At 44.8% G+C, this 14,732-nt stretch overlaps 1 protein-coding gene across 2 annotated transcripts in view; it reads right to left on the reverse strand.

Moving 5' to 3' along the window:
- Positions 1-14,732, reverse strand: part of RHOJ (ras homolog family member J) — a 633,456-nt gene that overhangs the window by 124,124 nt on the left and 494,600 nt on the right. The gene's annotated exons all lie outside the window — the stretch shown is intronic.

Here is a 14,732-nt window from a genome sequence, read left to right on the forward strand (position 1 = left end):
CGAGCTCTGGACCAAAAACAGGTCAGAGGTCGCTCACTCGCGACGCGCAGCGCCAGCCATTAAGAAGGGAGGGGGGAGGGAGGAGCAGCTGGGAGGTGGGAGGGAGCGGCGAATGGGGGCGCGAGGGGGGGCGGGGCCGCAGGGAGGCAGCGGCAGGGAGAGGACTGCAAGGGGGAGCGCACAAGGGGCGAAAACAAGAAAAACAAGGCAGAAACAAGTCGGGCACAAATTGAAAAAACAGTCACAAAAATACACTAATGGCACAAAATACAGTCGGGGTACAGCAATCAGAGGGGCACAACGGGGGCAGATGCGCAGGAAGCAAGGCGCTTGAAAAAAACAATAGAAAGCACTTACAAGACGGCGAAAAGTGGCACAATCAGAAGGGGCGCGACGGGGGCAGAAGCGCAAGGAGGCAAGGCGCTGGAAAAATAGAAACACTTACTGGACGGCGGAAAGCGGCACACGGGTCAAGTGAAGCTTACTAGAGCCCACTAGACACCAGGGATGAGGCGCAGGAGGATGCCTGCGGGTGGAGGAGGGCCTCGAACATGCTAGCAGCAGCGTGGGCAGGGGTCAGAGGCAGGAGACAGCAGGTTGGTGCTGCGGACGTGGGGGGCGAGCTCTGGACCAAAAACAGGTCAGAGGTCGCTCACTCGCCACGCGCAGCGCCAGCCATTAAGAAGGGAGGGGGGAGGGAGGAGCAGCTGGGAGGCGGGAAGAAGCGGCGAATGGGGGCGCGAGGGGGGTGGGCCGCAGGGAGGCAGCGGCAGGGAGAGGACTGCAAGGGGGAGAGCACAAGGGGCGAAAACAAGAAAAACAAGGCAGAAACAAGTCGGGCACAAATTGAAAAAACAGTCACAAAAATACACTAATGGCACAAAATAAAGTCGGGGTACAGCAATCAGAGGGGCACAACGGGGGCAGATGCCCAGGAAGCAAGGCTCTTGAAAAAAACAATAGAAAGCACTTACAAGACGGCGAAAAGTGGCACAATCAGAAGGGGCACGACGGGGGCAGAAGCGCAAGGAGGCAAGGCGCTGGAAAAATAGAAACACTTACTGGACGGCGGAAAGCAGCACACGGGTCAAGTGAAGCTTACTAGAGCCCACTAGACACCAGGGATGAGGCGCAGGAGGATGCCTGCGGGTGGAGGAGGGCCTCGAACATGCTAGCAGCAGCGTGGGCAGGGGTCAGAGGCAGGAGACAGCAGGTTGGTGCTGCGGACGTGGGGGGCGAGCTCTGGACCAAAAACAGGTCAGAGGTCGCTCACTCGCCACACGCAGCGCCAGCCATTAAGAAGGGAGGGGGGAGGGAGGAGCAGCTGGGAGGCGGGAGGCGGGAGGGAGCGGCGAATGGGGGCGCGAGGGGGGCGGGCCGCAGGGAGGCAGCGGCAGGGAGAGGACTGCAAGGGGACAGCACAAGGGGCGAAAACAAGAAAAACAAGGCAGAAACAAGTCGGGCACAAATTGAAAAAACAGTCACAAAAATACACTAATGGCACAAAATAAAGTCGGGGTAAAGCAATCAGAGGGGCACAACGGGGGCAGATGCGCAGGAAGCAAGGCGCTTGAAAAAAACAATAGAAAGCACTTACAAGACGGCGAAAAGTGGCACAATCAGAAGGGGCACGACGGGGGCAGAAGCGCAAGGAGGCAAGGCGCTGGAAAAATGGAAACACTTACTGGACGGCGGAAAGCAGCACACGGGTCAAGTGAAGCTTACTAGAGCCCACTAGACACCAGGGATGAGGCGCAGGAGGATGCCTGCGGGTGGAGGAGGGCCTCGAACACGCTAGCAGCAGTGTGGGCAGGGTCAGAGGCAGGAGACAGCAGGTTGGTGCTGCGGACGTGGGGGGCGAGCTCTGGACCAAAAACAGGTCAGAGATTGCTCACTCGCGACGCGCAGCGCCAGCCATTAAGAAGGGAGGGAGGAGCAGCTGGGAGGCGGGAGGCGGGAGGCGGGAGGGAGCGGCGAATGAAAGATCAGACAATTCTGGACCTACAACTAGGTTTTGTCAGAAGGATTCATCTGGACTGCTTTTCTGGAAGGACTGCTTACCTGCTTGTTGACTCTGCTGGAAGGAATTTGCCCTCCAACCCCCACAAAAGATCTCAAGGGGCTTATCGGCTTGCCTCCTGTTAAGAAGTCTCATGGCCATCAAAGACTTCACCTAAGAGAGAAAATCCACAGCACAGGAAAAATCAATGCAGCACCTACAGAATCGGTGCAGCACCTGCTTCATCAACACAGCGCATTTGGATTTTTCATTCATCGTTCCTGGTTGTCAAATTGTCCCTGCACTGCAATAAGGAACCAAGGATGCGTGCTCGGAAATCAACACATCCACTTGCCCGTGAGGAAAGAATCGATGCATCACCTATGCTGTGCGGAAAAATCAGTGCATTGTTTTTTTTTCTGACACCTCACGTCGTTTGTGGCCCCCTGCATTGTGCATAAAAACTGATACCTTGTCTTGTGCGTATTGGATTTTTGTTGTGTTAGTTTGTTTTATATATATTCCTAAACTGAAGTGGAGTACTTTTTGTGGTATTTTCACTGTGTTACTGTTTGAGTTATAGCACAAATACTTTACACATTGACTTATAAGTTAGGCCTGATTGCTCTATGCCAACCTATCAGAGGGTGAGCACAGGATAATTTAGGTTGAGTTGTGACTTACCTTGACTAGGATTGTGGTCCCTACTTGGACAGGGTGCATACCTCAGCCAACTAGAGACTCAATTTTCAACAATAGGGAGCCTTAAAATTATCTGGAAGAAGCCTTGTTCTCATGTTTGACTAATCTTGATTTTGTTATCCTCTCTCCAGATTAGGGTCTCCCTTTAGATAGATCAAGAATCATAATCTTCCCTTAACTGAGATTTTTGACATCTGATGATATTAAGTCGGTTAAGACTTTTACCAAATGACTAATACTTCAAGAGTTGAGTTTGTTTCCTATTAGCTCCATCTCTGATTAAGAGGCATAGGGATGCTCTCTGATCCAAAGGAATCAATTTAGTTCTATGTATAATCAATTAAAATTTAATAAAAATTATACTAGTGAATAAAAAAGAAATATTTTTGAGTTCTTAAGTGATCCCCTGGGTAGGACAACTATCTCCTCTTTAACCTACTCTGACGGATTAAATGAAATTTGACTTATTAAAATCAGTACCAGTCCTGGAGCTAGAGTGGGACTTAAGGCACGACCCGAAGGAAACTCTTTAATAGCACAAGAAGACAATGACCACTCAAGGGTATGTTAGCGCGTCAGACCTTATTAAGTAAACTTAAAAGGGAGACACGTATAGGCGGATGGACCTTTTGACTGCCTTCGAGTAGTTCCCACCACATAATCCCATACCCATACAAATAAATAACAAATAGCAATCAATGATATCAATAAGCAATAGGAGTCAGTAATTTTCACTCAGCATGACCTTGCTGTCATGAATAACCACACCTTTATGTAAAAGTTCGAATGTTTATTTCCCTATGTTAACAACGTTAATGTCACGTAACTTAATCTCAAAATCAAATGCTAAACATACAGAAACAATACTGGCTGACCAAAGCGGTGAAAGAATCGCAATCTAATCAAAGCTTGAGCCACTACACATTCTAAGGTACAGTACAAATTAAAAGCAAGAATAACTGTGCAAAAAAAATAACATACATTTAGGTTCAGCAAAGAAAAGACATGAACTGTTATTACATATAGTGAACTTCATCAGTGAGAACCCTAACTAACATCTGATTAGAATAGTATGTTTGGACTTCATGCAAAACAATTTAGTCACACAAATTTGGAAAAACATCTAACTGTGGCTCTGTCAAAATAATGGTTGGTACCTAGGAACAAAAGCAAATAGACATAACAATCAGTAACATCATCTTATACCTTGCCTCATTAAGGTTCAGCAAGCTGTGACAGTCTTCAACAGGACATCAGTTTGCTCACAAAGACATCAGAATTCAGCATTTAAGTTCAGAATAACAAAGCCTCTTCATGCAGTTTGGAAAGAATAGCTACACATTCAGAAAGAAGGGGGAGAATGGTCTCACTCCTCTTGGTGCAGTCTGGCTTAATAAGATTTCCTAAAACTACTTCCCACGTCCTTATTGGTCAAAGAATCGCATGTTTGCATTTAGTTCAATGAAAATAAAACCCCATATCTAAAGTTGTACTATCACACGGTTCACGTGTCAATGATTGGCTCCTCTTCTCCCGTTCTTGTCATTGCGCTCATCAGGTATCAATATTGTTGCAGCTTATACATTATACAATGTTTCTCTAGCTAGCACAGCATCTTCTAGCTAGCAGTTTCTCATGAGAACAAACTTCAGCTACGAGCACGTCAGTACAGTGGAAAATCACAATTTAAATCTCAAAGCAGCCATTTTATCAGTCGCCTAAGAAATGCAGCTTGACATGGGGCCGTGCAATTAGGCCAAGACCTCGCTAAGTTAAGGCCTACAAATTAATAAAGCTAAAACACAATACATAACCCTTAATATGTTATCTTACTATATTAACCAAACATAAGCTCAACATTTTACATTAATAAGCCATTAATAAGTACACCTTGTGAACACTGGTGGCCACTCAGGTGGGTAGCACTTCAAATGCGTGAATTATTTTTTTTGCTCTAAGTTAATTCATTTTTCTACGCACATTCAACACTGAAAATACATGAATATTGATTAGTAAATTCAGCTTTAACAATTATACTGTGTTACTAATTCTGAGGAAAAGACTGTCAGAGGGCATGCTGCTGGAAGCTTGGCCATCCCCCTTTCTGTGAATATGTCCTTTTGTCAAGAAGATTTGTCCATACGCTCGTTATATATGTTAGGTATTAGGCAATCTCCAGTTTTTTTTATTTGGACTTTATACAACAGGAAAATTAAATAGTATAAATGAAAAGAAACAATACATAGTATTCGACCATCGAATCAAGTGGGAACAGTAATTTAGGGCAAAGCATGAGGAGTCGAACCACATTTACAAAAGTAGAGGGTAGAGATAAGTGTATTTGTTTGCAATGCTGAGGTGAGGTTAATCAGTGTATGTATTGTGGCGGAGCGATATTTGATGTTGTAGTTAATTATTAAGGTACCTCTTTTGTAAATGAATGAGTCAGAGTAAAAGAATGGAGAAGAGAGAAGAGAGGTGATAGGGGTGAAAAGTAGGGAGTACATGGGGAACGGGGATGTGTAGGGAGAGGAGGAGGTGGTCGAGTGGGGAGGGAAGTGGGAGAGTGAGTGAGTGAATGCATGAATGATCAATTGATCGGATGATCACGTTTACATAGACGACATAAGGTTGTCTAGTTTGCACCAGAGTTAACCTTTCTTCATTGTGTTGTCATCAAATATAAGTGAGCTGCAGGCAGTTCTGGTGAATTGGACCCATTCTCACCATGTGTGGGGTATATATTGGATGAGTCTTTCCATTTATTGAGGATAACTTTAAGGCCAGTTGTGTCTAGAATGTACCATAGGAGACTGTCCTCTTTGTTAAATGCCTGTTTAGTGTCAGTGGGAGGATGCCCAGTGTAATAGAGGCTAACGTAGGAGTCCATTTTGTATGAAGAATTTGAGATTTTGTATTACTGATATCCTGCCAGAACTTTTTGGTGGAGGTGCGCTCCATTAGCATGTGCTTTAAGTCTCCTGTTTCCTTCTCACAGCTCCAGCATGTATCGGAGGATCAGATGCCTAGTTTATAAAGTTGGCCAGAGTCCAGTGGGCTATATTGTCAATCCAGTATCTGCTTTGGCTAGTAATGGAGTTAGTATGTTGGAAGTGAGATTGCGCCAGGTAGATGGCCAGTCCGGTGAGACTTTTGGAATGTTGTTGGAGTCTGATAGTAGAGCTCCCACTTGTCTTGTGTTGCTTTATTGAGTGAGGTTTTATGGGTGATAGTAGAGAGTCCAGTTTGGAAGGTAGGTGACTGCATTCGGTAAATCTTTCTAATGCATTGGGTAGGTCAGGGAGGTGGAGGTTTATGTTTGGCTATAAGTGATTTTATTTTAAGGAAATGGTAAAGGTCTAGGTTGAAGAAGTCAAATTTGCCTTTAATTTGAGAGAATGGTATGGGTTCTGGGAGGGTGCCAATATCTCTCACCGGAAGGATATCTTTTACTGCCAATTTCTTTATGTACATCGTTCTCCCTTCTATTTTTAAGCTTTCATTGTGACACAGCGTGGCCAGACATGAGTGTTTAATTTTGTTTAGTAGTTTGTTGTCAATTTTTGAAGTGCCTGTGCTGTGCTGGGTAGAATGTTTATAGAGTGGTGTGTTTACATTTTTTTGATGGGTAGAAATGAAGTGAGGGATAAGGGTTTAGCCAGGGCGATTTCAATAGCGATCCGCGGTGGCAAGGGGTTGGTGGTGATTGGAAGCTGTGGCTCCCCTATTTTGCTAGGAAGGCATGTTGGTATCTCTGGTAGTCATGTAAGTTTAGGCTGCCAAGTTTGTTTTACTAAATCTCAGTTTCTTTAGGGCTATTCTGGGCTTTTTAGACTTCCAGAGGAATTCAGTAAATAACATGTCTATTTTTGTAAAAAAGGTGTCTGAAAGGAATATGGGGGACCTGCTGATTAAAATGTTAATTAGGGAGACAATCATCATTGTGATAGATTCTATTCTACCCCACCAAGTAATGAAGCTGGTTGACCATTTGTTTAAGCTATCTTTGATGTTATCTTTTTCTCATTGAGATCGGTGGAGTCTCTAAGGTTATGGGTGAACCATATAGCCAGGTATTTTATATTATCTGGGGCCCATTGGGGCCCATAGGGGTTAATGTGTGAACTGTTGCAGTACACATTGAGAGGAAGAAACTCTGGCCCTAATTCTGAGTCTGACGGGCGGCGGAGGCCGCCCGCCAGACTTCCCCCCTCCGAAATACCGCTCCGCGGTCGAAAGACCGCGGAGGGTATTCCGAGTTTTCCCCTGGGCTGGCGGGCGGTCTTCGCAAGACCGCCCGCCAGCCCAGGGGAAAACTCCCTTCCCACGATGACGCCCGCTCGTAATAGAGCCGGCGGAGTGGGAAGGTGCGACGGGTGCAGTTGCACCCGTCGCGTATTTCAGTGTCTGCTTTGCAGACACTGAAATACTTTTAGGGGCCCTCTTACGGGGGCCCCTGCCGTGCCCATGCCATAGGCATGGGCACGGCAGGGGCCCCCAGGGGCCCCGCGACTCCCCCTCCCGCCATCCGGTTCCCGGCGGGAGAACCGCCAGGAACTGGATGGCGGGAGGGGGAGTCGGAATCCTCCATGGCTGCGGAGCGTGCTCCGCAGCCATGGAGGATTCCTACGAGCGGCGGAAAGTCAGCGGGAGACCGCTGGCTTTCCGCGTCTGACCGCGGCTAAACCGCCGCGGTCAGAATGCTCGTAGGAGCACCGCCAGCCTGTTGGCGGTGCTCCCGTGGTCGGTGGCCCTGGCGGCCACCGACCGCCAGGGTCGGAATGACCCGCTCTGTCTTTTCCTTGTTGAGGCCTGACATCTTAGAGTAGTCGCTGATGGTGGATATGATGTGCCACAAGGCTGAGTCTGCCTGGGTGGTAAAAAGAAGAATGCCATCCTCGAAGGCAGCTAGTTTTTGTGGGCCTGATAAGAAAGGGATACCGGGATGAATGAATTTTCTCTGATCAATGTAAGTAGGGGTTCTAGTGTTAATAGAAATAGTAGGAGGAAAGAAGACTTCCTTGTCTGGTTCCTTGTTGGATGTAAAAAGGATTAGACAACTTTCTATTGATGTTTATTCTAGCTTTCGGTTCTTTGTATAGAGCAAGGATCATTTTTGAGAGAGCAGGGCCAAAGTTGAAGGAGATGAGTGAGGCTTGGAGGAAGGTCCACAATAACTTATCAGAGGCCTTCTCTGCATCTAGTGCTATAGCACAGGTTTGCTGGTGCAGGAGTTTGCCTATTCAATCACATGGCTAAAAAGTCTGATATTATCTGCGCTGAATCTCCCTTTGATAAATCCTGATTGAGAGGAATGTATTATGTTTTTGAGAATAGGCTCTATTCTGAGGGCTAGGATCTTTGCGTATAGTTTGCAGTCTGTGTTTATGAGGGCTATGGGTTGGTAGTTCTTGGGATTGGATGGGTCTTTCCCTTATTTGAGTCTAACAATTATGGTTGCCTCCATTGCGGAGCCTTCAATGGAGCCAGTGGAGGAGAAGTGGGTGAATATGTCTTCTAAGGGAGGTGCCCCAAGTTTGATAGAATGACGCTGGGAAGCCGTCTGGGCCAGGGGCCTTCCGGGTTTTGATTGCCTTGATTGTGTTTATGATTTCTTTGTGCGAAATCGGCTGTTCTAGTGATTCTTTTGTTGATTCATCTATCTTAGTTACATTAGTTTTGTTGAAGTGGTTTAAATATATGTTATAAGATGTGTTATTAGTGGTGGAGTAGAAGGTGTGGTAATATTTTTCAAAGGTATTTAGGAAGTCCATCTCGTTTGTCGATGTGACGCCAGTTCTTTGGTTATAGAGGTTATTCTTGTCTTCTGATGGGTCTGTTTTAAAAAAGATGCAAGTATTTTGCCAGCTTTATTACGTCCACAGAAATTGATGCCTTTGTAGTTTTGGACTATTAGGTGGGCTTTGCTACTCAGAATCTTGTATTCATACTTGAGTTTATTTAGATTATTTATTTGAGTTTTCGGTGCATCTGATGCGTTTATTTTTAGTTCTAGCTGGTCTAAGGTTTTGTTGTCTAGTTTGTTTTTTCTTTGACATAAGTTTAATCATATGCCCGCTGATGCATTTCAAGGCATCCCAGATGATTTGTGCACTTGGACCAGAAGACCTACTGAGTTCTATGTATTCGTCAATCTCTTTTTTGATTATTTCCTTGAAGAAGGGTTCCTCCATGAGGAGGTCATTCATTCTCCATGTTTTTGTTCCTGATGTATTGCAAGCGATATTGTAGAGGAATGACATACAGGTATGGTCTGAGACTAGGATTGGTTCAAGGGTTGGGGAAGAGGTGGCTGGGACGTGAGTTTCGTCAATTAAGAAATAATCAATGAGAGAGACTGTATTGTGCAGATGGGAGAAAAATTACTAATCTTTCCCTGTGGGATTGAACAGTCTCCCTAGGTTTAAGAGAGTTGCACACGTTTAGCATTTGTTTACAGGATTTGTTGGGTTTAAATTGACATGCAAAATTCTTATTAAGGGTGGCAACCCATTGTATAGTGAAATCTCCTCCTAGAATCATTCTGCAGTTGGGAGGTAAAGTTGAGAGTTTTATATTGATAATAATCCAAAAGGTAGGATTTTCGTTATTGGGGGCATAGATGTTCATGACTATGATTTCAGTGATGTCCCTCTGTGTTTTAGTAAGAAGCCATGTTTCATTGGTGTTTGCTACTGAGGACAGGATAGTGATGCCAGAGGCTTTCGAGATAAGGGTGATCAGCTCTTTTTTTGTTTGTGGCAGGGCTTTATGCCAAGTCACTAATCCATGCTTTTTTAGGAGGTTTGCCTCTTTCATGGCCACCTTGGTTTCTTGAAGGAGGATGAGGGCTCCCTTAAGTTTATGTGTATAGTCTAGGATTTTCTTTCATTTGGTTGGGTGATTGAGACCCGTGACATTAAGGGAGAGTATTTTTATGATGTGCATTTTTGTGGGAGGTGAGTCTTCTCATTTTAAATGCCAGTTCTTGTTTGCTGGTGAGGCAGGGTTGGGGGGGTGGCCTGTGGGTGAGGGGAAACGGAATGGGTTATAGAGAAAGGGGAGGGGGTAGGGAGGAGGGAAAAGAGATAGTAGAGTGGTACAGAACAGGAGGGAAGGTATGAAAGATAAAAAAAGAAAATGGAGAAGAAAAAGATAGAATAGTGATTGATTAAATATTTGTGATGAGACTCTAGATACCATGTAAAGGTATCCAACAAAATCTAACTGAGGAGAGGCAATGGAGGCCACGAGTGGTCAAGCCTGGGTCCGGAGTGAGCCCTGTATAGAATAGGGTGTGTATTAAGAGTTACTGTCTAAGTATGGCATGCTTACCTATATTGTATAAAGGCTGGAGTGCCTGGCATTGTTTTCATAGTGGTGCCTAGTGAGTTAGTTGCCATTTAGTGGCAGTGGATAAGAATGAGTATTCTGTTGTTTACATTAATGTATTTGCAGGTATAGTAGTTGTAGTATATTGAAAATGTGTAAGATTTGTACTGAGTGAGGTGGCTTTTTGTGGGGTGGGTGTTAGTTGGTGACACATGTGTCATTATTTCTGCTGAGTTAAGTTTTTATGTCAACAGTAAGGGTTGTAAAAAATGATACCCGAAGTGTTTCATAATTATGGAGCATAATGTACAGTTTGCAGTAAATTGTCTACTGTCAAATTCTCTTATTGTCTTTATAGTGCTAACATAATATCAATATAGTGTCAACATAGAACTAACAGAGTTTCAATGAGTTATCAGTAAGATGTCTACCTAGAACCAACATATTATCAACTTGGTACCAGTATAATGTTAACATAGTGTCAGCATATTCTCAACATAGATTCAACGCATATCAAAGTGAGTCGGTTGAGTGCCCCCAGGTTCCTGTATTGCAGGTAGTGCAGGCAAACATTAGTGATTTTTGTATTGTCCAACCTGTGCTCCAAAAGGCAGTTTCGATAGCAATCGGACAACAGCTAAAAACCCGTTGGATGGCACTAGATTTGTATGATATTATCATCAATGTAAGGGTGGTATCAATATTAATTAATGTCAATATGAGATTTGATAAATCTAAATTATGTTGAAAGTGAGAAGACGAAACATTGTAATAAATCCGTAATCGGGTTGATGGCAATTATAAAACATCCGATGTAACCAGGGCAGGTTAAAGGTCGTTTTAGAGATACAGTACAATCATTGAAGAAGATAAGAGAAATCTTACCATTGGTTAGGGTTAGCAGTAGGTTGTTAGGTTTATTTTTAGGTTATTAGTAGGCTAGTAGGTGCTATTTAGTTAGTTTAGTTAAGGTTTTGTAGGTTGCTGACCACTTTATTTATTCTGGCTTGGTTTGAAGAAGTGGAAGCAACTGAAACGAATATTTCAGCCTGTTATAATTATTATGGAAGAATGAGCTTTTACGCCATGTGTCAGTTCCATGGATCAATCAACGTTCTGCAGAGTTAGGGGAAGAATGTGAATTGGTTTTTGTTTAGAACGCTTTTGGGCAGCCTGATTATCGTATGTCAATAAGTGAGCAGAAAGCTAGTGAAAGTTATTAAGAAGGATTTGTGTTAAGTTTTAGTCATTCCTTCTAAGTTTTTAAGAAGTAAATTTTAGGTCTTGGATTTCTGCAATGTAGGAGTCTAGTTCCTTATGGTCTTCAAAAATTATGGTTTTGCCGTTGTAACTTGTTTTTATTCATGCAGGACCAATAAACAAAAATTGTAATGAGAGATCTTTCAGAGTTTTGCTTTGGGAAAGGAATGCCTTTCGTTTCTTGACAGTGTCTTTGGAGTAATCTTGAGCGATCCCAATAGAGGCATCTTGCCACTTAGGCCCTCATTCTGACCCTGGCGGTCGGCGGAGAGACGGCGGTCGGACCGCGAACAGACCGGCGGTATTAAAAATGGCATTCTGACCGCGGCGGTCCCCGCCGCGACCGACCGCCACTTCTCCACTCCGACCGCCACGGCGGTCATGACCGCGGGGCTGGAGTTTGCGCACTCCGGCCCGGCGGTCGTCCCAAGACCGCCAAGGGTATTATGACCCTGCCTACCGCCGCGGTTTCTTGCGGGCGGGAACCGCCGTGCGAACCATGGCGGTAAGCACTATCGGGGCCAGGGAATTCCTTCCCTGGCACTGATAGGGGTCTCCCCCACCCCCCACTACCCACCCGAGTCCTCCCCCCACACCCTCCACCCCCCTGCCACCCCCCAGAGGTGGTACGAACCCCCTCCCCACCCCCACCCCGACATGCACATACATGCACCCCGACATGCACACACCCCCAACATGCACATATACACACCCCCTACACACACATACACAACGGGGACACATACTCGCACACATACATGCAGACATGCGCACCTGCCGAACAGCACACATTACCCATAGACACAGCAGCACCCCCCGCCCGCATACACGCACTCACACACCCCCTCTACACACTCACACGCACACCCCCATGCACGCCCACATCACACAACACCCCCCCACCCCCTCCCCTCACGGACGGTCAACTTACCTTGTGCGTTGGTCCTCCGGGAGGCGACGGGAGCCATGGGGAGGTGACCGCCAACAGAAGACCGCCAACAGAAGACCGCCACACAGAAATGTGGGTCGTAATTCTGTGGGCGGTGTTCTGCTGGCGTGGCGGTGGAGGTTGACCAGTCTCCACTTTCCCGCCGACCGCCAGTGTGGCTGCTGGCGGTTTTCCGGTGGAACGCTCCCAGCGGTCAGAATGCGCACAGCGGCATACCGCCGCGGTCGGCGGTCTTCACCGCGGCGGTAACTCGGCGGTCTTGCGAAAAGACCGCCAAGGTCAGAATGAGGGCCTTAATTCTTTGTATTTTCTTCATCTGTGTGAGGATGGCTTCAGTATGAGAGTAGCATAGGGGTCTGAAAATGAGGGCTCTCGAAGCTTTGCTGTTTGCTGGGCTTATGTGTGGGCACTCTGGGCTCAGGTTATTTCAAAGTCCTTGTCCAAGTTTATAATGAGTACTTGGGGGATCCATTTTTTAATTAAGATTGAACAGGAATGAGCTCCCGTTTAATGCATATATCAGGTAAAAGGTTTAATAATGAGATGGGAAGCGTTTTGGACACCGTCGCGATTGTAATGCAAAATGAAAAGGTAGACTGCCTTGTAATAATGGGGGACTTAACACAAAAGTGTTAACTCAAACCAACTAATTGATCTATTTCGGTCAGGTGATATGGAGACGGCATTGGACATTCCTGGGTCTGAAAAAATATGTTAAGGCCTGTTATGTGTTATTTCCTGTCAGCAGAGTCCACGAGCTTTAAAAAGAGGAAACATGGTTCAATTGATTTAACAGTGAAAGCAATTATTTAATTGATTAATTATTTAGCCAAATGAAACAGGTAACAGGGAGGGATAGATGGATTGACATTCATTAAATATGAAATGCTATCCTGCGTTTTTATTTTATTTTTTTAATAATGGGCAGTTTATGTATCATATTTTTTTATTTTACAGGGCTCAATGAAATGTGAAATAAATGTATACAACAACTTGCCAATTTAAAAAGAAGGGCAGGCATATTTGAAAGATTTGGGGGCAGATTTATCTTGCACCCTTTAGCTACCCTCTAACGCCACCATGTGTTCGCCATTACGGTGCACCATGGCGGTAGTTAGGGAACTTGGGTCAGAATTTTTGATGCTAGTTCGGCGCTATGCAGTATTAACGTAAAAAATGTTGACGCTAATCCTGCAAAGCACCCAGAGGCTCATTGAAACCAATGGAAGCCTCCTTTTAACCCCTGCTATGAGCAGGCATTACAAATCCTGGTAAAAATGATGCAAAGAAATCTTTTAGATTTCTTTGTGCCTTCCCTCGTCCCCTCCCCACAATGGGGGAACACCCCTTTGCATACATTATGCCTGGTGCAGGCATAATGGAGTGCAAAGGGTTAGAAAGTGGTGAAATGCATGCATTGTGCCACTTTGTAAATATTGGCGCAGCGTTTTTGGCCTTCTGACACACATTAACGTAAAAAAAATGACGCTAATGTGGCGTTGGAATGGCTCCAGGCAATCTTCTAAAATCTGGGGCTTTGTTTTTCAACTTGCGTTTATAACATTGTGTTACAATATGTGATGTTCAACCTTTGCAAGGCACTTGACTTGGTGTATGTAGCTGTACCTAGGAGTGCAGCATGCTGACACCTTAAGTGCGAAATGTCTTGTTTTGTCCTTCATCTCACTATGAAAAAAGGCTTGTAATATTTCCTTAACTTTTAAAGTGTTACTGTATAAGCGAGCAATTCATTATCTCAAGCACTGAGCTCACCAAATACTTGATTTAATTAAAAAAGAAAGGCCCTTTTTAGGTCTCACTTACAGACAGATGTCTATTCTCAAACCTATAGTTCCCAATGTATAACAGAAATTTCGGGTAGATTTTGAGTCAGCCTTATGCGCATGACTGAGTGACTTTGTTGTCTACTTTAGTTGTCTGTTCTTGATTCGATGGCTTTCATCCTTGTTCCTGTGTTTGCTCTGCCCAGAAGCATTTCGCTCTTAAAGTAATCTGAACGATAGAGTAGTAACCTTCTGCTGCATATTTTAGAAGATAATTTCTTTATTTTACATTCTGCACTTTATGGAAAGAAATGTGTTCCTTGCGTTCTACCTTTTCCTTTTCTTCTCCCCCTGCACATTCCTTGCATTCCTACTTGCTCCGTGATGCACCCCCAAACACAGTTCCCCATCCCGATTCGTCGGATTATAAGTTTTTCTTTTTGAGATACTCCTGCCTGCACACATTTTTCAATTTCCAGATACCAGATCACTACTTGGAAGGGATGAGCATAACATACCCTTTTAAAATTACAATTCAGTATCTAGTTCTAAGCCCAATTAAAGATTCGGAAACGCTTTTCCGAACACCTAAATGGGTTTAATGCATTAGAAAAAAGGATTCCTTGCACCTACATCCTCTGGTTAACCAAATTAGAACATTTGCGAAAGCTAAACCGCTTCATACCACTATCCCCTAATGACTATT

Source organism: Pleurodeles waltl, chromosome 9 (assembly GCF_031143425.1).
Source record: "Pleurodeles waltl isolate 20211129_DDA chromosome 9, aPleWal1.hap1.20221129, whole genome shotgun sequence".
Lineage (NCBI taxonomy): Eukaryota > Metazoa > Chordata > Amphibia > Caudata > Salamandridae > Pleurodeles > Pleurodeles waltl.